The sequence below is a fragment of the Panthera leo genome, chromosome D2 (assembly GCF_018350215.1).
Source record: "Panthera leo isolate Ple1 chromosome D2, P.leo_Ple1_pat1.1, whole genome shotgun sequence".
NCBI lineage: Eukaryota > Metazoa > Chordata > Mammalia > Carnivora > Felidae > Panthera > Panthera leo.
This window is the reverse complement of record NC_056689.1, coordinates 27,128,409-27,152,595: the sequence shown is the minus strand read 5'-3', so window position 1 is coordinate 27,152,595 and position 24,187 is coordinate 27,128,409. Positions and strand designations below refer to the sequence as shown.

The following is a 24,187-nucleotide window of genomic DNA, read 5'->3' as shown; positions in this document are numbered from 1 at the left end:
TGCCTGTGTTTCTCATCTCCCCCTTACTCTGCTTTAACATCTAATTTTGAAAACATAGCAAAGGACCTGGCATCGATAAATATATATTAAATGGATGAAAAATAATGCAATACACAGCTCAGTAAAGACCCATAATAAACCTGATTGATTGACAGCAGAACAATATGGAAAAAGGAATCCTCTCCATGACTCATTCATGCAGATGATTTTATAGTCTTAAAGACACTGGGGATAAGTTCACAAATGTTACTTTAAATGTTACTTTATGTGCCTTGGTCAGATGAAGAAAGTATTACATAGAGAATTTGAAAATCCAAAGTTCTTGACTTAGGTTTGCCAAAATATAATTGTGAGAATCCTTTAAACTATATGGACCCCGTCTCTTCAACTGCTAAAAGAGGGTTGAACTGGAAGATCTCCAGTGTTTATGCACATCACTTATTATTTTTAAATCTGAGTCATTTGTCTACATTCTAGACTTGGTATGCACTAGTAGATTTACTGGTTAGCTGATTTCAATTTCTCAAAATTCTACATAAATCATAATTCTAATAGCTTTATCTTCAAAATTGCTTTCACTCCCAGAATTATTTTTTTGTTATGATACAGGTTTATCAGTGTGTCTTCAAATTAAGATCATTTTGAAGAGAAAAACATTTTAAAAATTCAAATTATAAGTAGCACAAGAAAGAGTAAAGGATATTGTTTGCCTGATCATTAACAGCTCAGCCTAATTCTATTTTTGAAATGTTCTGCTATTACATATGCTTGAAGAATACAATGATACAAGACAAATAGTGCATTTTATGCCAAAAGAAAAGCAGTGAAAGTCTAAATCATTTGATCCATATGAGATTGTAGTGAAGGCATTTATTTAATGATTTTTTTTCAGAAATAGTAACTCTTTTAGAGAATCATAAAGGGATCAAGAATACCTAATTAATATGCAGTCAATTTAATGACAGTTTAATATTTTTAAATGTGAAAAGCAAGTTTGAGAGAATCTCTGTATATCAAATTATTTCATTTTTTTAATTTTTAAAATATTTATTTATTTTTGAGACAGAGAGAGCGTGCGAGCAGGGGAGGGGCAAAGAGAGAGGGAGACACAGAATCTGAAGTAGGCTCCAGGCTCAGAGCTGTTCCCACAGAGCCTGATGTGGGGCTCGAACTCACAAACCTTAAGATCATGACCTGAGCCGAAGTCAGTCACTCAACTGGCTGAGTCACCCAAGCTCCCCTATTCAGTTTTTTTTTAATACGTATTTTACACATCTGTCAGAGCAAAGATTTTTGGAGAGACCCTTTAAAGCTTACAAATTATCAAATTAGCTTTCAATAACTTTATGTGTTTCTGAGATGCTTCATGTTAATTGCTGATTTGAACAAACCAGCGGTTTCTAATTTTTTGGGAAAGGTGCATGTTATCACACATAACTCTTCTGATCTATCAAGGGCTAATAAACTCTTACTCAAAAGTGTGTACCTGACACAATAAGATGAAATTTAAAGCTTTTTTAAAGGAGGAACAGAAGGATAGAAGATTATAAAGCTAAATGATACTAAAAGAGGACCATTGTGTTAAGAAGAATGATTTCTTTAAAATGTAAATTAGAATCAAATCTCAGAAGCTTTTCTTTGTCCTTCTAAGAAAGTTCATAGCAGATTAAAAATTTTAACATAATCCAATTTTGGGTTATTCCATATTTTTTAAATTAGACCCTATGATAATTTTGTTATTTGGATGTCATATTCAAATACTCTGCTGGATATTTGTTATCTGCAACATCCATTTCACATGGAAAAATGGGGTAGAGGGCACTTCAAACTGTTGTCCCTCCTGTAACAAAGATACAAGGGAAGAGAAAAGAAAAAAACCTTTTACCTGGAGCTTCCCTCTTATACAGGCAGGAGAAGGAAACCTATTTTCAGCGTGCAGATAATGAAGAATACAAACTTATTTAATAAAAGGAATGAAAAACTGACCGAGAATTTTAAAAAATAATAAAAAGCATTTTTACATGTCAGTATAGTGTTTTAAAAGTCTTTAAAAATGCTGAATATAAAATAAGATGTTAATCCTTATGTGCATTGAAAGGATAGCACGATGGCATATAATGATATCACAGTTAGGAAATCTCTTTAACCAATCCATATGGTGCCACAGTGATGCACAAACACCAGACCTACCAAGTGCTAATGGAAGAAAAAAATAAATAAGACAAAATTCCTTCTCTCTAGAAGCGTAAATATGTTGGGGGATAATTAAGAGAAAATATAATGCAAAATGAAACAGATGTACAATATCTTGTTCCTGAGGCTGTATATATCATGATACTCAAATTGTATGTGAAAACTACCCTGGAGCTAAATATTTAAACACCAACTTATTTATGAGCTCTATCACATAGTTATAGGAAACTATTAATCCCTGATGTTCTCAGATAATTATGATGCCTAATTTGGATACTACCAGCTTTTTCTTGCGCATCGCTATGAAAAGAGTTTCATCAATTCAAAGTTTTCATCTTTAACCAAATCCCTTCCACTTATCCCATCTCCATCCATAATAAAAAAAGAAAAGAAAAGAAAAGAAAAACATTATACTTCAATCCATGAAAGTAAGTACAACTCCTCCTCTTTTGTTCTTTTTTTTTTTTTTTACCTTCTATTTATCAGCATTTATCTGTAAAGAGCCTTTAAACCTGTGTCCAAGTTTTCAGCATATAAGTACATAGATGTAATATCTTCCCTGCCATTTTTAGGCTTAGAATATAATAAAGGATTAAGCTTCTTTTACTTGTATTTTTCAGTCAAAACTTGTTTGGTATTTACTTACTATGAATATAGCATTAAGCTAAGTGCAGAGAAGTAGAACATGATCCAAATCTTCCAGGTGTTTAACTATGGTTGAATTAAATAGCAGGATTACTTTATGAAACAAATAAAGAATACACTAAAGGGCCAAACATATAATATTAAAAAAATAGGGTAGAAAATAAGGAAAGTAGTATAAGTTTTGTATGTCAGAGAAGACCACATGGAAGAAATAGGTACAAAAATATGAGCCTCAATGTTATTTAAATTAAAGGGGTAACTACACTCTTGCTGGAAAGAATGTCAAAATAATTGTCTTACATTACAATGTAATTAGAGACAGAATTATACTGAACATAATTTAATTATCTTTTGATTGAGAAGATACTTCAGCTTCTTGTAATGTTTCAAAATCATCCTTAGAATATTGTGCCCTAAGGGAAAAGTGAGTAGAAAAATGAATATGTTTCCATGATAACACAGAGTTTACGCTGACAATGTTACAGGTAAGAGTGGGTAGTTGGTGACACAATTCCCAGTTAAAATGAAGTAAGTACACCTATATCTCCCACTGATGACAACTACAATTTTGGAAATAATACATGAAACAAATCTTGGGTAAACTTTCAAAATAATAGCAGACTTAAGAGGAAATCACAACTTAAAGAATGACCACGTACAATGGTAATTTCCCTGAATTCTTTTTTTCTTCCATATTTCCTGGCTTAGACTCTTAGACAACTTGTATCTGAGGAGTTTGCCCCAGGCACAGACAAGCTCCAAGTCCCTTTTCTCAGGCCAGAGGATAGATACATGGGGGTGAGGGTATGGGATGAAACTCTGTTAATTCTTTCTCCTAAGGTGATGGCGGCAGTGGCCCTGGAAAATGAACAAGAAAAAAAAAAAAAACAAAACACATATTACTAATATCAGGAATAGAAGGGAATACAAACTACAGCCATTAAAAGGATAACAATATAAAACTACAAACAACTCTGTGCACATAAATTTGATGAACTAGGTGAAATGGACCAGTTTCTTGAAGGATGCAAACATTTAAATGCCGTTTAGCAGGGGTACCTGGGTGCCTCAGTCAGTTAAGCCTTTGACTCTTGGTTTTGGCTCAGGTCATGATCTCACAGTTAGTGAGTTCAAGCCCCACACTGGGCTCTGTGCTGTCCTTGTGGAACCTGCTAGGGATTGTCTCTCTCTCCCTCTCTCTACCTCCTCCACTTTCTCTTTCTCTCTCAATCTGTCTCTCTCTAAATAAATAAATAAATAAACTTAAAAAAATAAATGTCATTTAGCAGATAATAACAAGTGCTGAGAAGGATGTGAAGAAATTGGGATCCTCGTTAACTACAGGAATGTAAAATGGTGAAGCAACTTTGGAAAACAGTTAAACACATTATTTATCATATGATCCAGCAATTCCATTCCTAAGTATATACCCAGGAGAAATGAAAATATATGTCTACACAAAAACGTGTACATGATTACTCATATCAGCATTAATCATAGTAGCTCAAAAGTGGAAACAACCCAAATGTTCACAAATTGAAGAAATGATAAATATATGCATACAATGGAATATAATTCAGTAAAGAAAATGAAGTACTATTACATGCTACAGCATGGATGAAACTTGAAGACATTCTGCTAAGTGAAAGAAGCCAAACACTACATGTTGTATGATTCCCTTGGCATTCAGTGTTATTTCATATTAGACAATAGGCAAATATACAGGCACAGAAAGTAGATAAGGGGTTATATAGGGAGAATGGGGGGATTTGGAAGTGATAGATAAAAGGAGCAGGATTTCTTTTTGGGGGGTAATAAAAATGTTTTCAAATTAATCATGGTGATGGATGCACAACTCTGTGAAATTACCCCAACCCATTAATTGTACCCTTTCCATGGGTGAATTATATGACATGTGGATTGTATCTTAATAAAGCTGCTGGAAAAAATGTCACTGAAGAAGAAAGAGATGTTCTGAGTACTCTGTATCCATTAAAGAAATTGAATTTGTAGTTTAAAACTTACAGCAAATAAAACTCCAGGCCTGGTGAAGTCTACCAAATATTTAATTAAGAAATAACATTAATTATATTTCTAGAAAAATAAAAAAAGATGGAGCACTTCTCGATTTGTTTTATCAGGCCAACAGTACTCCAATGAAGAAATTAAATAAGAAAACACAAAACAAAATTTCAGATCAATATCTCTCATGGATATAGATGCAAATATCCACAAAAAATTAAGAAATCTAATTAACCAATATATAAAAAGAATAATAACTATAGAGTTACCAAATAGAGTTTATTGAAGGAATGCAAGACTAGTTCAACACTTGAAAATCAAATACTGTAATCTACAATATTAACAGATTAAAAAAGGAAAAATCATGGGATCATATTAAAGATGAAGAAAGGGTATTCAACAAAGTTCAAATTTCATTCCTGATAAAAATTCTCTATAATGGAAATATGAGGGGACTCCCCTACCTTGGTAAGGGGCATCTGCCAAAAACCCACAGCTAACATCATAACTTGACAGTAGAAGAATGAATGTTTGTTTGTTTGTTTTTCTCCCTAACATCAGAAACAAGACTAGGGTATTTTCTTCACTATTTTTCTTAAAGATTGTGTTGAAAGTCTTAAATAGTGCAACATAGAAAGAAAAAGAAATACAGGCTATGTAGATTAGAAAGGAGAAAAGCAAAACTGTTCCTATTTGCAGATTAGCACACACACTAAGAGACCGTAGAACTAAAGTTTACTAATAATAAGTCAATACATGCAAGGTCATTAGACGCACCCAAGGCAAATGCACAAAGATCAATGGTATTTTTATAGACTAGCAAAGAACATTTGGAAACCAAACTTATAAAAGAATGCCAATTATCATAGCTCTAAAAATGAAATACTTTGTTATAAATCTAAAGAAATATGTCCTGTATCTGTATGCTGCTGCAAACTACAGAATGCTGATCAAAGAAATCAAAGAGGATCTAAATGAAGGGAGGAACACATCATGTTCAATTATTAGAAGACTCAGTATAGTTAAGATAGCAATTTTTCTCAAATTAATTTGTACATTTATTACAATACTAGTCTAAAACCCAGCAGACTTTTTTCAAGCTATAGACAAGCTGATTATAAAATGTATATTGGAAAGCAAAGAAACAAGATTAGCCAAAATTATGTGAAAAAGAAGAACAAAGTTGGAGGATCCATCTTACCTGATTTTGAGACTTACTATATAACTACAGTGGTTAAGAGAGGTATCTGCAAGACAGTAAGCACAGAGGTCAGTGGTACAGATAAGAGAATCCAGAAATCAATCAGTTCTTGACAGAAGTGCAAAGACAATTCACTGAAGGGATTCAGCAAATAATAGTGTTGAAATAATTGGATACCCATATACCAAAAAAAAAAAAGAACCTTGATTTATGCCTTATATCATTTACAAAAATTAACTCAAATTGGATGATAGACTAAAAGTAAAATATAAAAAATATAAAAAGTAAAACTCTTCAAATATAGGAGAAAAATTTTGTGACATTGGTTAGACAGTAGGTCCTTAGAGGCAACATCAAAACATGATATAGAAAAAAAATTGCTTATTTGGATTTCTTCAGAAGTGAAAAAATAAGCATGATATTATTTGCATTTTTAAAGACCAAAAATCTAAGACTTGGATTTAACAATTTTCTCATTTAAATGGTGGATCCATGACATAGTGGCTTCCCACTATAAAACAGGCATGGCACCCAAATTGGCCAAAAAAAAATCAAAACCAAAACCAAAAACAAAACCAAAACCAAAAACAAAAACAGTGACCAAAGAGTACCCTAAAATGAGTTTCTTACATATTCGATGTTCAATAATGGACTTATAATTGTTACATTCATTTTTTTTTTTTTTAATGTACGTGCTACTCAACTGAATTTGCTTTATCGTGGTTTTCAGGTCTGTTTGATGATAAACTCCAAATCAGAATTAAATATGTGCAGTGGCATGGCTGAATATTTGATCATTCGTTAAAAAGAGTATTAGCTGTAAATATCTGAGGTTGACTGTCTGGTATTTCCATTTTGGGAATGATTGCTGCTGCTGCTGCTGCTGCTGCTGCTGCTGCTGCTGCTTGGAATTACACCACACAGGGACTGACAATGTTGGCAACATGTTTTCAGTTGCAATACTTTTTCATTCAGCAAACATTTACCGAGTACCTATTGTGTCCACCACTATGCTGAGTGCTGAGATGCCATTATGAAAAAGTTTGTGTCCTTAAAGATCACACAGTTAATTTAGAGAAGAGAGATAATCAACCTGCAATGACTACACATATTGATGGATATCTAAATCTTAAAGGAATAAGGTGCAGAATGTCTTCTCAGAGCACATAAAGTATAAAGCTAAATCCAAGAGGCTGAGGCTGCGAAAGTGACCAAAGTGAGGAGGATGGAAACAGAGGAGAGAATTTTCAGTGGTGGAGTTACACTGAAATATAGACTCCCAAATCAATTACCTCTAACTATATTGTTACAAATCTTTAAAATTCAGCTGACCTATCCTTGAACTCAAATTCAAAGAATTATTGTGATTTAGATTTTCAAAAACCTTTGGACACATTTTTGATATTTCACAGTATTTTCAAGCAGTGTGTTTTATACAACAGAAGAGAGCAGGGCTGGATGATATCTCTTTAGTATTTTGTCGGAGGCCAGTGCCACAGTTTCCTTTTGGAAAATGACCACCAGGGGAATTTTTCTTTTTTTAATGTCCACAAAATTTTTACTAATGTCATAGAGACTCTCATATAGATGACTCGAGGAATCGTTTTCCTTATTATTCACATTTATTAGGCCTTTTACTTTTATTTTTATTCCCTCTTTTCTCTCTTCTCAATCGTATAGCAAAATAAAATAAAAGCTTCCTGAAATATTCCTTTAAAACCAATTTTCATCTCCTGAGATTTATCTTCAGTGATCCTTTTCCCTTGTTACAGAAACTATCCCTGGGTTGACTCATCTCCCCCGCTTGACTCCTTTTTTTTTTTTTTTTTTTTTTTTTTTTTTTTTTTTTTCTGTGTCAGTCTCTCATCCAGAGGAAAACAAAGGGAAACAAATAATAGGGTATCTTACTTTTGCTTGGTTGCTCCTCTAGCAGGATGAGTGGGCAGACTGACCCGCTGTCTGTCCTAATTTATGTGGATAACTTTCTTCCATGTTCATTTCTGCTTGGTAGAAAAACACATCACTCTAGCTCATTTTTCTGCACTTCTCCCTCAGGCAAAAGCTACAACTTGATTCTCTCGGTACGAAAAAGATAAAAACAAGACAACAATATTTTATTTTCGTGCATATCAACAGATGTCTGCTTCAACATAGTGAGTTGTGCAACCAACAGGCTAAAGAAGACCTGTGAATATAGTATTTTAAAAATATGTACTTGAAATTATGTATTTGCAATTGTACCCATTTTTGTGAGCCATAAGACAGTCACTGTTTATATAATAGAAATGAATCTGATACCGTAGCGAAGACAATTAGGAAAATACCAAACAACATCTGTCCTTTTTCCAAACATCTGTAATGATACTGAGAATCTTCAGAGAATATTACTGAGGGATATAAAGCAAGATACAAAAAGAGAAGCGTATACAATAATTTTGAAGGGTACAAACTGACTTCTTTTAAAGTCAATATTTATTCATAATGAAATCTCCATTGAAATGATTATATAGTAATAATAATAAATTATAAGTACCTATTTACTTATAGCTCAGTTTAAGAAATAAAACTTTCTTCATACTGTAGAAGCCCCTGTGCTTCTGGACCACATCGTCTTCCTACTTCACCACCCCCCTCTCAAGCAACCACTAACTGGGTTTTTTGTTACTGTTTCTTTGCTTTAAAAGGTTTTTCAAGATATCAGTATAGCCCACAACAATATATTGTTTAGCTAATATATTTTTGACACTTATAAAATATGATCGTATTGTACATATCTTTATGTGACTGGTTTTGTTTATAAATTCATCCTCACCTTCACAGTTGTAAAACTCAATGGAAACTTGAGAGGGAGACTCTCTTCTGGCTCAGTGAGAGGAATTTCATGAGAGGCCGCTTGGTCACATTGTACAATACCATACGTTTCCTTACACAGCTCTTTTCATTACAAAGTACACTGTTGTCAGGCAAATGGGTTTGGGTGAGTTGGTGAGTTGGTGTCCCTATTGCACTGCAATGCTGAAAACTGTTTACCTCCATGTTTCACACTCTATTTGTTGTGTCTACTTCCTGGTGTTAGTCTTCTTCCTCCATCATGAGTTTTCGTGCTTGAGTACCTCTATCTTCCTTTCAGATTTGGTTCAGTCAGATGTTTACCAATTTGTTATAAATATTTTGTCTATGCTTTGACCACAATTGTTCATTGTATAAGTTATCTCCCCACATATAGGGGCCCTGTCATATACATCAGTCTATGAAATTAGGTACAATTAGAGGTTAGACCCTAAGATCTCAAGCTATGTATATCTGAATCTTCATCACGGTCCAGTTAGAACCTTGTTGCCTACTAAGTGTAATGGAATATCTCTTACTCTTATTTGACACTTCTTCCCTTGCATCTTTAAATTTATGTTCATGTTTAAAAACACAATGAAGTGGCATCTGCTCTAGGAATCCTTAAGTCAGGATAAAATCCTCCATATCTTTAGAACTCTTATTTCCTATTATGGTGTTCAGTACTTCCTTCATGGTGCTTATATGACATGATGATGACAATGGTAGTATCTATTATTACCTCTTACATAGTAAACTTAACATTTGATTCCATCTTAAACTTATATATTGACTGGCATATAATAGGACACCAGTAAATATTTGCTAAATTAAATGAAATGTGTACTCTTTGTGCAATAGAATAATTTAGCTTTTCAGACCTTTTTTTTTTTCTTGGTACAAAACTGTGTATGACAGATATTTAGTATATTTAAGAACATAGAACATAGCTTCCCTGAAAGGAAATAAAACATGATGAAAATGAAAGGATTTTACACACATATTTAGGAAATATTGCCTTATACATCTTACCTGTCCACAAAATTGTCTTGGTATCCCCCCACCAGGGCAAACGTGTTACTAAATATGGAAGCATGCAGGTTTTTGTTTGCTTTTGGTAATTATCTGCAATGTATTCATATTTTCAACCATCTACTTGCATATCATAAATCTAACTTAGGATTTTGAGTTTTATAGCATTTGATTGCAAAGAAGGTATGAATCACATTAAGAAACCATCTTCTTAAATATTCCTGGATTAATTTAAGATAAGGTTTCTGTGTTTTCACCATTGACCCGTAGATACTTTCTGAAAAATAGTTATTTACCAGTAAGGACTCAGGAATCAGATTGCCTGAATTCAAATCTCAACTTCATTTCTTGCTGTTCTGCCACCTTGGGCAAGTTACTTAACTTCTCCCAGCCTCACTCTCCTCAACAGAAAACTTAGGGAAAATAAGAGTACCAACCTCATGGATTGTTATGACTTACACATATTAAATGAGATAGCAGGACACTTGGAGCATAGTAAATTCTCCATAAACTGGAATTGATATTGGAATGGTCATGAATATCACATCCTCCAGGAGATTAATTTTCAGATGTGTGTCCTAATTTGTAGAAGCAAGATCCATTGAATTCTGCTATAATTTGGAAATGAGATTGTTGGGCCTTTGTACAAAATCATAAATGATTTCTCTTTTTGTTTTTATTTTCAGAGAAAATAAATGATTGTTACAAAGAATCTGGCACAGTATATTTATTCATGTTTACCTGAGTAATCACTAAAGAATGGCTGTTTACTATTGAGTTATCAAAGGGTTGTTATCTAAAGACGGTTTTGTCTTTAATGAAACTCCTGAATCTTTCCCACAGGGTTTTGGAAGAGTCCTTCTGTGGATAGATGGGCTTTGTTTTCTCCTAGAGTACACTGAGTAAATCTCAAAAGAGGAGATATGTAAATAGTGTAAAATTTAGGATTCTCAAAGACCAAACACAATCCTCCAGCTTATGTTTAATATGTAAATAAGCCATCCAGCTACTGAAATCTCTTGAGATGGCATTGATTCTTTCATTTGTTGCTCTGAAATGAGGGAAAAACAAATATTTTCCAGTTGATCCCTCAGCAATTTCTCTACCAGGCATTTTTTTTTTGTCAGTAGTTTCTTTCCCTTTCCCATCCTTTTTCAGTAAGAGTGAGGATCTCTTCCTTCCTTCATTCCTTCTTTTCATCCTTCCTACTTTCCTGTCTTCCTGCCTTCTTTATCTATTTTTTCCTGGAGCTGCTTTTTTAGTCATCTTCTATGCATTTACAAAGAAGCAAGAAATATTTCTTTTGTCCTCACTCAGATAAATTTGTTCAACACTCAGTTCCTTGATAGGGAAGAGAGCACATTTTTAAGCTTTGTATTTTTGTGGGCAAAAGCTAAAAAGTATAATCAAAGTTTCTCTCTTTCTCAGAGCAGATCGAATGCTTCTGTTATTTACTTGAGCAATGACAGCAGAAAGACAATGAACTCCTTTCTGTCTCTCTGCCCTGAATCTTTCCTCCATGGTTGTTGCCTCCATGTGTAGCCCAATGGATCTTTCAAGGGAGCAACTAAGAATAATCACAGCAGAGCCAATTAAGTCACTTTGAACTGTTTCACACACACACACACACACACACACACACACACACACACAAGGGATTTTGCAGTTACCTGGACAGCACATCCTCAACAAAATACCCAATTTATGTCTGCTAGCTGGGGCAATTTACACTAAAAACATAGAATAATCCTATACACTGAATCTCACAATTCCAAACCACCAACATTATACATTGTTGTGGTAGAGGAAACATGGCTTCCTGGGGAGTTGAAGAATATGAATAATTGTCCACTCAGGGCCTCCTCATTTGACCATTGCCAATGTAGAAATGATTTCTATGGAAAAGATTGCTTTTAAAGATCATTTTAACAATACAATTTTCTTAAGATTGCAACTATTGTATAACAGAAGTTAGTACAGTAGTGGAATTTCTGTATGGTTCTGGAAAGAACAACTTGCCTTTTCACTGTTTGATTTTCTCCCTCTCTCTTTCTCTCTCTCTGTCTATCTCTTGACATATTAATTATCTATTGCTGAGTAACAGTATAACAACAGAGTTATTAGCTTAAAATAATATACATTTAATATTCCTTAGTTTTTGTGGGTCAGAAATCCAGGCACAGTTTAGCTGAATCCTTTTCTTAGAATCTTACAAAGCAGAAATCAAGGGGTCAGACAGAGTTGTGGTCTCATCTGAGATGTGACTGGGAAAGATTCTCTTTCAAGCTCATTCAGTCCATTGGCCGAATTCAGTTTCTCACTATTGTAGGACTGAGAGCTTCAGTTTCCTCTTCTGGACCATCGGCTAGAGGCTGCTCTCAACTCCTAGAGACTGCCCACAGTTCTTGCTATATGGAATTCTCCAAGATAGTTGCCTGTCTTCTCAAAGCCAGCAAGAAAGAGAGACTCAGCAAGGCTATAATCTTATGTAATATAATTGGATAATCATATCTATTTCATCAACTGTGCCATGTTTTGTTAGAAGCAAGTCACAATTGGGTTCGTGTCTACTTTATTTGTCTCTTATTTTCCTTGGACTAGTGTTCCCCAGGGAGCACTTTCTTATAGTGAAGGACGGGAATATAAAAAGGCACATCTAGCAATGCAAGAGCATTTCAATCCCCTGCCTGTCTGCCTGCTTATCTCCCATTGCAAAGCAACTCATATGGCCAAGGTCATGATGAGACTCAGGTGGCTCAACTGCTTCTTAACCATCTCCATCAGGCCTGGTGTAGACACTGGGTGAGGTCTATATCGGGGCGGGGGGAGGGGCGGCGGCAGGGACAAAGGTGCTGCCTTTACCGGTTTGTATTTTCAAGCTTGAGAAACACAACAGTGGCTCTTTCTTTGAAAGCATCCTAGAGCAGACTTGAGCAAAATAAGTTGCTTTTCTAGATGACTATAACTCTTATTACATTTGAAAAATAAATGTGCACTAAAAGTAATTAACTCATGTTGGTTCATGAATAATACACTATTTTACAACTATTTGCTGAGCACAATGAGTCAAGCTACGAAATTGACAATGAACTCTCTATTATGTGATTGCCAACTGTTTTATAAGATATTGAACATATTCATTACTTCTGCCATCATGCACATTGTCGAGCTATTGCTTTTTAATAAATTAATTTTTCAGAAAAAAAATTAAAAAAAAGAAGTCACAATTCCTGCTCAAATTCAAGATAACAGTATCATGGTGGTCACCTTAACACTTTATTGATTTCAAAGAAATGGATGCCTAAACCTTACGAAATCTGTAGAGTAGTAGCCAGTGTTTTTGTTGTTTGAACAGTCTATACATGACCTGATCTTAAAAATAGTTAAGTGCATATATTCTAATAAAATCTGATTCTAGTCAGTTTTATCATATTATTAATAAGTGGACATGCATAATACATAGAGTAACTCCTACAGACTTTAATAGGGTAGAAAGCAAAATTAATTGTAAACTAGGCTTATTTATTTATCTTTAAAGAGTTTTTATCAGGGAGCCTGGCTGACTTAGTAGATCTCGGGGTCATAAATTCAAGTCCCACAATGGCATAGAGCTTACCCAAAAAATAATAAAATAAAATAAAATAAAATAAAATAAAATAATAAAAATAGTTTGTCTCTTTGTATATCAACTTAAAAATAAACTTGATTCTTGAATCAAAAGCAGATTCACCATTTTAATATTAAGTTGACATAAATAAAATAACTGATATTCAACTATTTTGACTCATAAAATAAATTAATATGGGTCAACCTGATACTTCCCAGTATTTTGTTTTTTATATCCAGGGAAAATTTCCACAAAAATACAATTATTGAATAATATACATTGTATACCTGAAGAAATTGAAGTTCACTGGGATAAAGTGATTTGCCTAAATTTGTGCTAATAAACAGTTAAGAGATAGGATCAATGTTGAAATATAAGTCTAATGTTCAAAGTCTGTTCTTTAACTGTGATTCTAGGGAATAATACATACGGAAAAAAAAAACCACATAGATTGATGATTGATTGATTGATTGGTTTTACCTAAGATGGAGTTGCTATGTCTTCATTTTAGCAGTAAAACACTGAGGAAAGAGTAGGCATAGGGGGCAAGGACTTAATACTCAATATTCCTTTCTGAGTTTGCTCCCAGTCTAGTTGTTGTTCATTTTTAGGTGCTCTTGGTGCTTTTAAGATTTTTGTTTGTTTGTTTTTGTTTTTTGTCTTTGGCATTCTGCAGTTTCACTATGATATTCTTATGTTTTTATTTAAACTGCTTGGTATACATTTTGCCTATCTGTGAAATCACATCTTTAGCAAGTTTCAGAAAATTCCTAGCTGTTCTCTATTCAAATATTTATTTTTTTTAATTCTCTGTATTCTTTTATCCTGAGAATCTGATAGGATACATGATATTGTTCTCGTGTTATCCACCATATTATTAACCTCAAATTTCCATTTTATTTCACTTTTTTTTTCTGCACTGTAAACCAAGTAATTTCTTCATATCATTTTCCCAATTCACTGATTCGTTGATGTTGTTGCTGTTCAAGAGCAGTTTTAGTTTCACAGCAAATCTGAGATGATGGTACAGAGATTTCCAATTACTCTCTGCCCTGACACATGCATAACTTCCTCCATTATCAATATCCCTCACCAGAGAAGTACATTTACTGCAATTGATAAATCTACATTAGCCATCATTGTCACCCAAAGACTACAGTTTGCTTTGGGATTCACTTTTGGTGTTGTACATTTCATGGATTTGGACAAATACATAATGATATGAACCCACCATTACACTATACAGAGTAGTTTCACTGCCCTAAAAATTTTTTGTGCTCTGCCTATTTGTTTGTCCCTTTCTTCTAACCCTGAGCAGCCACTGATATTTTACTGTCCCCATAGTTTTACCCTTTCCAGAATGTCATACATGTATATAATATTCCATTGCCTAGATGTATCATAGTTTATTAATCAATTCACCTACTGCATATTGGTTACTTCCAAGTTTTGGCAGTCATTACCTCTGCTTCTGTGGATCTCTGACCACATTAGCCCCATTCCATAGTCCCAAGTACACATGATTAAGATTTTAGTTTTAACATCTTCATTTTTCTATTACCTAACTCTAGATGTCCAGTTGTAGTGCTAATATGGACTTGTGCCCAGAAACGCAACCTTGCCTTTCACAGTTAGCTGCAACTCTTCCTTTATTTTTCCTTTCAGTAAATCTCCTTTCTTATTTAGATCTGAGAATTGTGATAAAAATAATGTTTTATGTAAGTTGCTATGTAGAAATCAAGTAATTCAAATTGTCTACCATAATGCTGCAAGCAAAGGTCTCTAATTCAATCATTAACAGTCTTACAAAACTTCTATCATTAAAGAAGCTACCCAGCAAGAGTTTTTACAAATATACTTAATATGACATTTAATTTGCTGCACTGCAACAAATTGGAGGATATTTTCTAGTATGAGGAGAGAAGGGTATAGTTACAAAGGTAGCATCACTTAGCATTTTAGCTTAGATGTTGGATATTTTAGTATGATTCAGAAGCTTTATTCTGTTTTACTTTTTTTCTTTGTACATAGCTTGTCATTATATAAAGGACTTACAAATATTAATCTTACTATTTCATGAAAAACTCATCCAAAGGATACTTAACAAAGTGAAATCACACCTTTGTTCTTTAAGGCCATATCAAATTCCCAAGATTCCAGCTTTTTTGAGTACATTTCTTCTTAAAAATAGGTATTTCTCATATTTACTTAAAGGAAAAAGAAACTTTTTCCCAGTAGCTTGGAAGTGGTTTCAAACTGCCAAGTAAATAATCATTCCTCCCCGAATGAAATGGTAGGAATAATAACATAGAGAAGTAGAGACTATCAGCCTTTCATACGACCTGATTTAACCCCAATCAGCAGTCAATATATAAATAAGCATTTTTATCTTTGGTAGTTTTAGTTAATATTTTTCAGAGGAAATGTGGCTTTGGAGTTTTTATGATAGTATAGATTTTGTAGAAGGCATTCACAAATTCTGCTGCAGCAGGCCAAATTGCCTCTAAACAATAGTAGAGCCTTTATTGTGTCTTCTGGCACTTTGCTTTTGTTCCCATCACATATTGTTGTTTAGTGACAGTATTATCTCAACAGCAGCACTTGTGGTTGAGAATTCCAGCAAAATGTCTATGTCTGAAAATATAAAAAGACTATACTATATATATATATATATATATATATATATATATATATATATATTTAAAGTTACTAAAAAATATTAACTCTTTGTCCTGCTCTTCTCCTTCAACTGTATCATTCTCCTCTATTTGAAATTTACCTGTGGCTCACCATTAATATACTTTCTAAAACATCTCTTAATAAATTAAATACACTTTGTGTATGACTAGAATTTATTCACTGTTTCAAGTTTCCACACAAGAAACATATTATGCTCTATACTTTGGGCAAAAAAAAAAAAAGCATTCATGTTTATATATGGATAATGCTAGAATTCCAGAACCAGGAGGGGTGGAATATGAGAAGCCTGTGGTTATACCAACTGGCTTTCAAACCAGATGCCTTCTGTCCATTGCCAGCATCATTGATCAATTTGTCTGAAGGATATTTCCTTCTACAGAAACTGCACACTTTTAAAAGAGAGACTGTTTGGTTTGGAACCACAGAAGACTTTAAAGACTTTAGGGTAGGATAGGGGTGTCTGAACTTAGATTTATGGAAATAATTAAATAATGGAAGGGATTTTATTTTTTATTTTTAAAATTTAAAACATACAAAAATATACACAAGATAAATTATATGGAACTATAGCAGAAGGAAAATTACTGAATTTGAAAATTACAAGAACTTGTCTTGGGTTAGAACTCTGTTACTGCCAAGTTTTGTGCCTTTAAACAAAGCAGTTAAACATTCTGGAATTTAATATTCACTTGTATAAATAGGTTACTTCGTGAGAGATTTGTTGGGAGAATTCAGTAATACTATGACAAGCTTTTCCATATACTTTGCACACAGTTTTCAATCAACAAATAATCCAAATAATTCTTTGGAATTCAATCATCACTAAACAAATAATTCAGCAAAAAAAATACCCTTTAAGTGTTATTGAATATTGAAGACTAAATTCAGAATATTGAAGAAGAAAGGTCCTATGATGTAGCTTGTATCATAACAGTACCTCAAATAGTTCATTTTTCTTGATGAATAAATCTCAAAGAATTAATAAGTTATATGACCAATACTTATAATATAGATTTCATTTATTTTCTTGCATATAAATGTTTTAAAATAAATTGCTAATTAAGAGAAGCTCTCCTTTATCGACAATCATAGTAAGTAACTGATATTTCATACATTAAAAAAAATTTGTAATGTTTATTCTGAAAGAGAGAAAGAGAGAGAGACAGAGACAGAGCATGGGTGGAAGAGTGGCAGAGAGAGGAAGACACAGAATCTGAAGCAAGCTCTAGGCTTTGAGCTTTCAGCACAGAGCTGGACATGGGGCTCAAACCCATGAATTCTGAGATCATGACCTGAGCCAAAGTTGGGTGCTTAACTAACAGAGCCACCCAGGTACCCCTATTTCATACATTTTATACAACAGTGTTCTCTAAAATTCACTTGGATCTGTGGAAGATAGCAATATTTTTTACATAGACAATTTTCCCATATTGTCTCTCATTTCTACATTAATTATGGATTTGAAACATCTATAGATTTCATAAGTTTAAAAATGTTTGATTTAGAATACCAGCATTTATAAATATGAACATTTATAAATGAATAAATGAATACATTTTTCATTTGTTCAATTATCAGTTCATTTACTGTTCTTTATTAAGTGGTTAATCTGTGGCAGCCATTTTTCTGAGCTCTGGGGAAGCAATAGTGAAGACATGAGCCCAGCCTTCAAAGACAGTACATTTCATTGATTTAGTCTAGCAACTTTGCTGAACACTATTTACTGTAAGCACAGTTTAGATTATTAATAATCATTGCAAGAATGAAATGTAACCTAGGACCTAGATGAGAACTACTACGTGTGCCTAAGAATCAGATAGAGATGAATTAGAATCTTGGTTCTGCTTTCAAAGGCTGTGTAATCTTTGGGTGAGTATAAACCCTCTTCATACCTCAAGCTCATTATTTTAAAATAATATGATATACTCACACGCATACACATATACATAATGGTGTATATGCCATAAAGGTGGTAGAAGTATTAATCATCCTGCTATGGTTTCTAAAGACTTATTTAATTTCCACGTATTTTTTTCCCCTTTGAGCATAATACCATTAATGAGAAACAACCCCCTGAACAGCGCTCAGACTCAGCAGCCGTCCTCAAATTTCCTTCAACTGGTCTTTAAGAGTTTGTATATTATTGTTTGTTGTTGTTGTTGTTTTTTCAATGAGTTCACCCAATTCCATATGCTTAAATAGGCTATGGAGAATGTTTATTTTCTATTGGAATTTTAATTTACAAGACTCATTATTCATGCATCATTGCAAAAACAAGTATGAAAAAGTAACAGAAATGTAATGATGCATTTTAATGTCTGTGTATTTACATCTGTTTTCTTAGAGTTAGTTTATCCTGTGACTCAGATAGGAAGATGACCTCAAACACTTTGCATAAAGAGAAGTCTAGAAATGCAATTTGCTATGACCATTATTTCTGCCACCTTTAGTAATAAGTACTGATAAGCCACACATTTAAGATATACAGCCTAGGAGGCATATGAGTATCCAATTAGTCCTATTTCTTCTTAGAACTAACAAGACTCTTCTATTTGTAGTTCTAATAGCTTACGTTTGCTGATGTTATAATTTGAAATGAGCTTAGTCAAAATAGCCTCTGACACCCAAAGATATCAGATTTTGTTTTCATTGAATTTATTCATAAGTCCTCTATTATCTCAAGTTATAGTATGACAGATAGATGATTTTATTTGCATTTTGTAAACTTTCAGAATGTGTGCAGTTTTGATAGCTCATAATTTACTAGAATGAGAGCATAGGAATTTGATGGTTGCTGAGGCGTTCATAGTTTCCTAAAAGGAAACTTGTCTCATCATCTTTTTGCATCTACTTTTAACTCATCAGTGAGCGTATTTGTCTTAGAAAGCTGTCCCTTACAATAACCATGAGAATAGGTAGAACTCATACTCAATAGCATTTAATCTTTTTCCACTTGCCCCTTATAAAAACATCTAGATTCCATTTTTATGACAAAATTATATTTACTAAGGTGATTCCAGTTGCCGTTAGTTCCAATATTCTATTAAAATACACTATAGAAAAAGTTGCACAATTTGGTGGAAATATTAGAGTATAGATTTAAAAATTCTTTAGGTATACTCACCTGAGGAACTTGTATCCCATTGACCTCTCTGAATCTCAGTTTCATCTCTGGAAGTGAACAGACATGGAGTTGTTATCTGCAATGGAAAAAAATCCCCTAATGAAGTTAAAACTTTATATATTGGGAATGAGAGCGGAAGATGGCGGTGTAGGAGGATGCTGGGCTCACCGCATCTTGCTGATTACTTAGATTCCACCCACACCTGCCTAAATAACCCAGAAAACCACCAGAAGACTAGCAGAACGGATTCCCCAGAGCCAAGCGTAGACAAGAGGCCCACGGAAGAGAGGGTAGGAAGGGCGGAGAGGCGGTGTGTGTTGCATGGACTGGCGGGAGGGAGCCAGGGTGGAGGGGCAGCCCGCTGGCAAAGCAGAGCCCCCTCGTCTGGCTTGCAAAAGCAGAGGGGCCGGACGGAGTGTGTTCTGACAGCAAGCGGGACTTGACATCTGGAAGGTTATAAGTTAACAGCTCTGCTCGGAGAGCGAGAGGGCTGGAAGACAACGGGAGGGAGAGTTGTTGAGCCCCGGCAGAGCCCCGACAGAGCTCAGCTTGGTGGGGAACAAAGGCGCTCACCAGCGCCGTCTCCCTCGCCCATCCCCCAGCCAAAATCCCAAAGGGAACCAGTTCCTGTCAGGGAACTTGCTTGCACCAGGCAAACACCCAACGCTGTGCTTCTGTGGATCCATCCCTCCGTGGCAGGTCTGACTCCCTCCCAGTGCGCAGGACCCCTCCCAAAGCGAATCTCCAAAGGAAAAGCGAGCTGAGTCTGCCCCTCCTGCCCCTGTGCAACTTGCCAATCCACCCCAGCTAATATGCCAGATCCCCAGCACCACAAGCCTGGCAATGTGCAAGTAGCCCAGATGGGCAATGCCAGCCCACAGTGAATCCCGCCCCTAGGAGAAGGGAAGAGAAGGTACACACCAGTCTGACTGTGGCCCCAGTGGTGGGCTGGGGGCAGACATCAGGTCTGGCTGTGGCCCCACCCACCAATTAAAGTTATTCAAGACAGCACAGGGGAAGGGCCCCGCAGTCCCACACCACTCCAGGGACTATCCAAAATGAGGAAACGGAAGAATTCCTCTCAAAAAAACCTCCAGGAAATAACGACAGCTAACGAACTGATCAAAAACGATTTAAACAATATAACAGAAAGTGAATTTAGAATAATAGTCACAAAATTAATCGCTGGGCTTGAAAACAGTATGAAGGACAGCAGAGAATCTATTGCTACAGAGATCGAGGGACTAAGGAACAGCCAGGAGGAGCTTAAAAAATGCTATTAATGAGCTGCAAAATAAAATGGAGACGACCACGGCTCGGACTGATGCGGCAGAGGAGAGAATAGGTGAACTAGAAGATAAAATTATGGAAAAAGAAGAAGCTGAGAAAAAGAGAGATAAAAAAATCCAGGAGTATGAGGGGAAAATTAGAGAACTAAGTGATGCACTAAAGACAAATAATCTACGCATAATTGGTATTCCAGAGGAGTAAGAGAGAGGGAAAGGTGCTGAAGATGAGCACTGAGAACTTCCCTGATCTGAGAAATAATAGCTGAGAACTTCCCTGATCTGGGGAAGGAGAAAGGCATTGAAATCCAAGAGGCACAGAGAACTCTCTTCAGACGTAACTTGAATCGATCTTCTGCACGACATATCAGAGTGAAACTGGCAAAATACAAGGATAAAGAGAAAATTCTGAAGGCAGCTTGGGATAAACATACTCTAACATATAAAGGGAGACCGATAAAACTCGTGATGGATCTCTCTACTGAAACTTGGCAGGCCAGAAAGGAATGGCAGGAAATCTTCAAAGTGATGAACAGAAAACATATGCAGCCGAGAATCCTCTATCCAGCAAATCTGTCATTTAGATAGAAGGAGAGATAAAGGTCTTCCCAAACAAACAAAAACTGAAGGAATTCATCACCATTAAACCAGCCCTACAAGAGATCCTGAGGGGGATCCTGTGAGACAAAGTACCAGAGACATTACTAAAACCATGAAACCTATAGACATCACAATGACTCTAAACCCATATCTTTCTATAATAACACTGAATGTAAATGGACTAAATGCACCAACCAAAAGACATAGGCTATCAGAATGGATAAAAAAACAAGACTCATCTATTTGCTGTCTACAAGAGACTCATTTTAGATCTGAGGACACTTTCAGATTGAAAGTGAGGGGATGGAGAACTATTTATCATGCTACTGGAAGTCAAAAGAAAGCTGGAGTAGCCATACTTATATCAGAAAAACTAGACTTTAAATTAAAGACTGTAACAAGAGATGAAGAAGGGCATTATATAATAATTACAGGGTCTATACATCAAGAAGAACTAACAATTATAAATGTCTATGTGCCGAATATGGGAGCCCCCAAATGTGTAAAACAATTACTCACAAACATAAGCAACCTTATTGACAAGAATGTGGTAATTACAGGGGACTTTAATACCCCACTTACAACAATGGATAGATCATCTAGACACATGGTCAATAAAGAAACAAGGACCCTGAATGATACATTAGATCAGATGGACTTGACAGATATATTTAGAACTCTGCATCCCAAAGCAACAGAATATACTTTCTTCTCGAGTGCACATGGAACATTCTCCAAGATAGATCACATACTGGGTCACAAAACAGCCCTTCATAAGTATACAAGAATTGAGATTATACCATGCATACTTTCAGACCACAGTGCTATGAAGCTTGAAATCAACCATGGGAAAATTCTGGAAAACCTCCAAAAGCATGAAGGTTAAAGAACACCCTACTTAAAGAATGAATGGGTCAACCAGGCAATTAGAGAAGAAATTAAAAACTATATGGAAACAAATGAAAATAAAAATACAACACTCCAAATGCTTTGGGAAGGCAGTCCTAAGAGGAAAATACATTGCAATCCAGGCCTATCTCAAGAAACAAGAAAAATCCCAAATACAAAATCTAACAGCACACCTAAAGGAAATAGAAGCAGAGCAACAAAGACACCCCAAACCCAGCAGAAGAAGAGAAATAATAAAGATCAGAGGAGAAATAAACAATATAGAATCTAAAAATCTGCAGACCAGATCAATGAAACCAAGAGTTGGTTTTTTGAAAAAATAAACAAAATTGATAAACCTCTAGCCAGTCTTCTCAAAAAGAAGGGAGATGACCCAAATATATAAAATCATGAATGAAAATGGGATTATTACAACCAATCCCTCAGAGATACAACCAATTATCAGGGAATACTATGAAAAATTATATGCCAACAAACTGCACAATCTGGAAGAAATGGATGAATTCCTAAACACCCACACACTTCCAAAACTCAAACTGGAGGAAATAGAAACCTTGAACAGACCCATAACCAGCGAAGAAATTTAATCAGTTATCAAAAATCTCACAACAAATAAGAGTCCAGGACCAGATGGCTTCCCTGGGAAATTCTGCCAGACATTTAAGGCAGAGATAATACCTATCCTTCTCAAGCTATTCCAAAAAATAGAAAGGGAAGGAAAACTTCCAGACTCATTCTATGAAGCCAATATTACTTTGATTCCTAAACCAGACAAAGACCCAGTAAAAAAAGAGAACTACAATGATGAATGTGGATGCAAACATTCTCAATAAGATACTAGCAAATCGAATTCAACAGCTTATAAAAAGAATTATTCACCATGATCAACTATGATTCATTCCTGGGATGCAGGGCTGGTTCAACATTCACAAATCAATCAACGTGGTACATCACATTAGTAAAAGAAAAGATAAGAACTATATGATCCTGTCAATTGATGCAGAAAAAGCATTTGACAAAATTCAGCATCCTTTCTTAATAAAAACCCTCGAGAAAGTCGGGATAGAAGGAACATATTTAAACATCATAAAAGCCATTTATGAAAAGCCCACAGCTAACATTATCCTCAATGGGGAAACATTGAGAGCTTTCCCCCTGAGATCAGGAACACGACAGGGATGTCCACTCTCACCGCTATTGTTTAACATAGTGTTGGAAGTGCTAGCATCAGCAATCAGACAACAAAAGGAAATCAAAGGCATCAAAATTGGCAAAGATGAAGTCCAGCTTTCACTTTTTGCAGATGACATGATATCATACATGGAAAATCCGATAGACTCCACCAAAAGTCTGCTAGAACTGATACATGATTTTGGCAAAGTTGCAGGATACAAAATCAATGTACAGAAATCAGTTGCATTCCTATTCACTAATAATGAAGCATCAGAAAGACAAATAAAGAAACTGATCCCATTCACAATTGCACCAAGAAGCATAAAATACCTAGGAATAAATCTAACCAAAGATGTAAAAGATCTGTATGCTGAAAACTATAGAAAGCTTATGAAGGAAATTGAAGAAGATATAAAGAAACGGAAAAACATTCCGTGCTCATAGGTTGGAAGAATAAATATTGTTAAAATGTCAATACTACCCAAAGCTATCTACACATTCAATGCAATCCCAATCAAAATTGCACCAGCATTCTTCTCGAAGCTAGAACAAGCAATCCTAAAATTCACATGGAACCACAAAAGTCACCGAATACCCAAAGTAATTTTGAAGAAGAAGACCAAAGCAGGAGGCATCACAATCCCAGACTTTAGCCTCTACAACAAAGCTGTAATCATCAAGACAGCATGGTATTGGCACAAAAACAGACACATAGACCAATGGAATAGAATAGAAACCCCAGAACTAGACCCACAGAAGTATGGCCAACTCATCTTTGACAAAGCAGGAAAGAACATCCAATGGAAAAAAGACAGTCTCTTTAACAAATGGTGGTGGGAGAAGTGGACAGCAACATGCAGAAGGAT

At 35.0% G+C, this 24,187-nt stretch overlaps 1 protein-coding gene and 1 long non-coding RNA gene across 9 annotated transcripts in view; one reads left to right on the top strand and one right to left on the bottom strand.

Moving 5' to 3' along the window:
* The window catches only part of CTNNA3 (catenin alpha 3), a 1,696,848-nt gene that overhangs the window by 1,243,222 nt on the left and 429,439 nt on the right, over positions 1 to 24,187 (top strand). The window lies entirely within an intron of this gene.
* On the bottom strand, positions 3,511 to 8,132 carry LOC122202142. The gene is made up of 3 exons (XR_006194486.1): positions 7,970 to 8,132; positions 6,062 to 6,107; positions 3,511 to 3,696 (listed from the first exon to the last, which is right to left on the bottom strand). It is a non-coding gene; the product is annotated as an uncharacterized LOC122202142 (long non-coding RNA).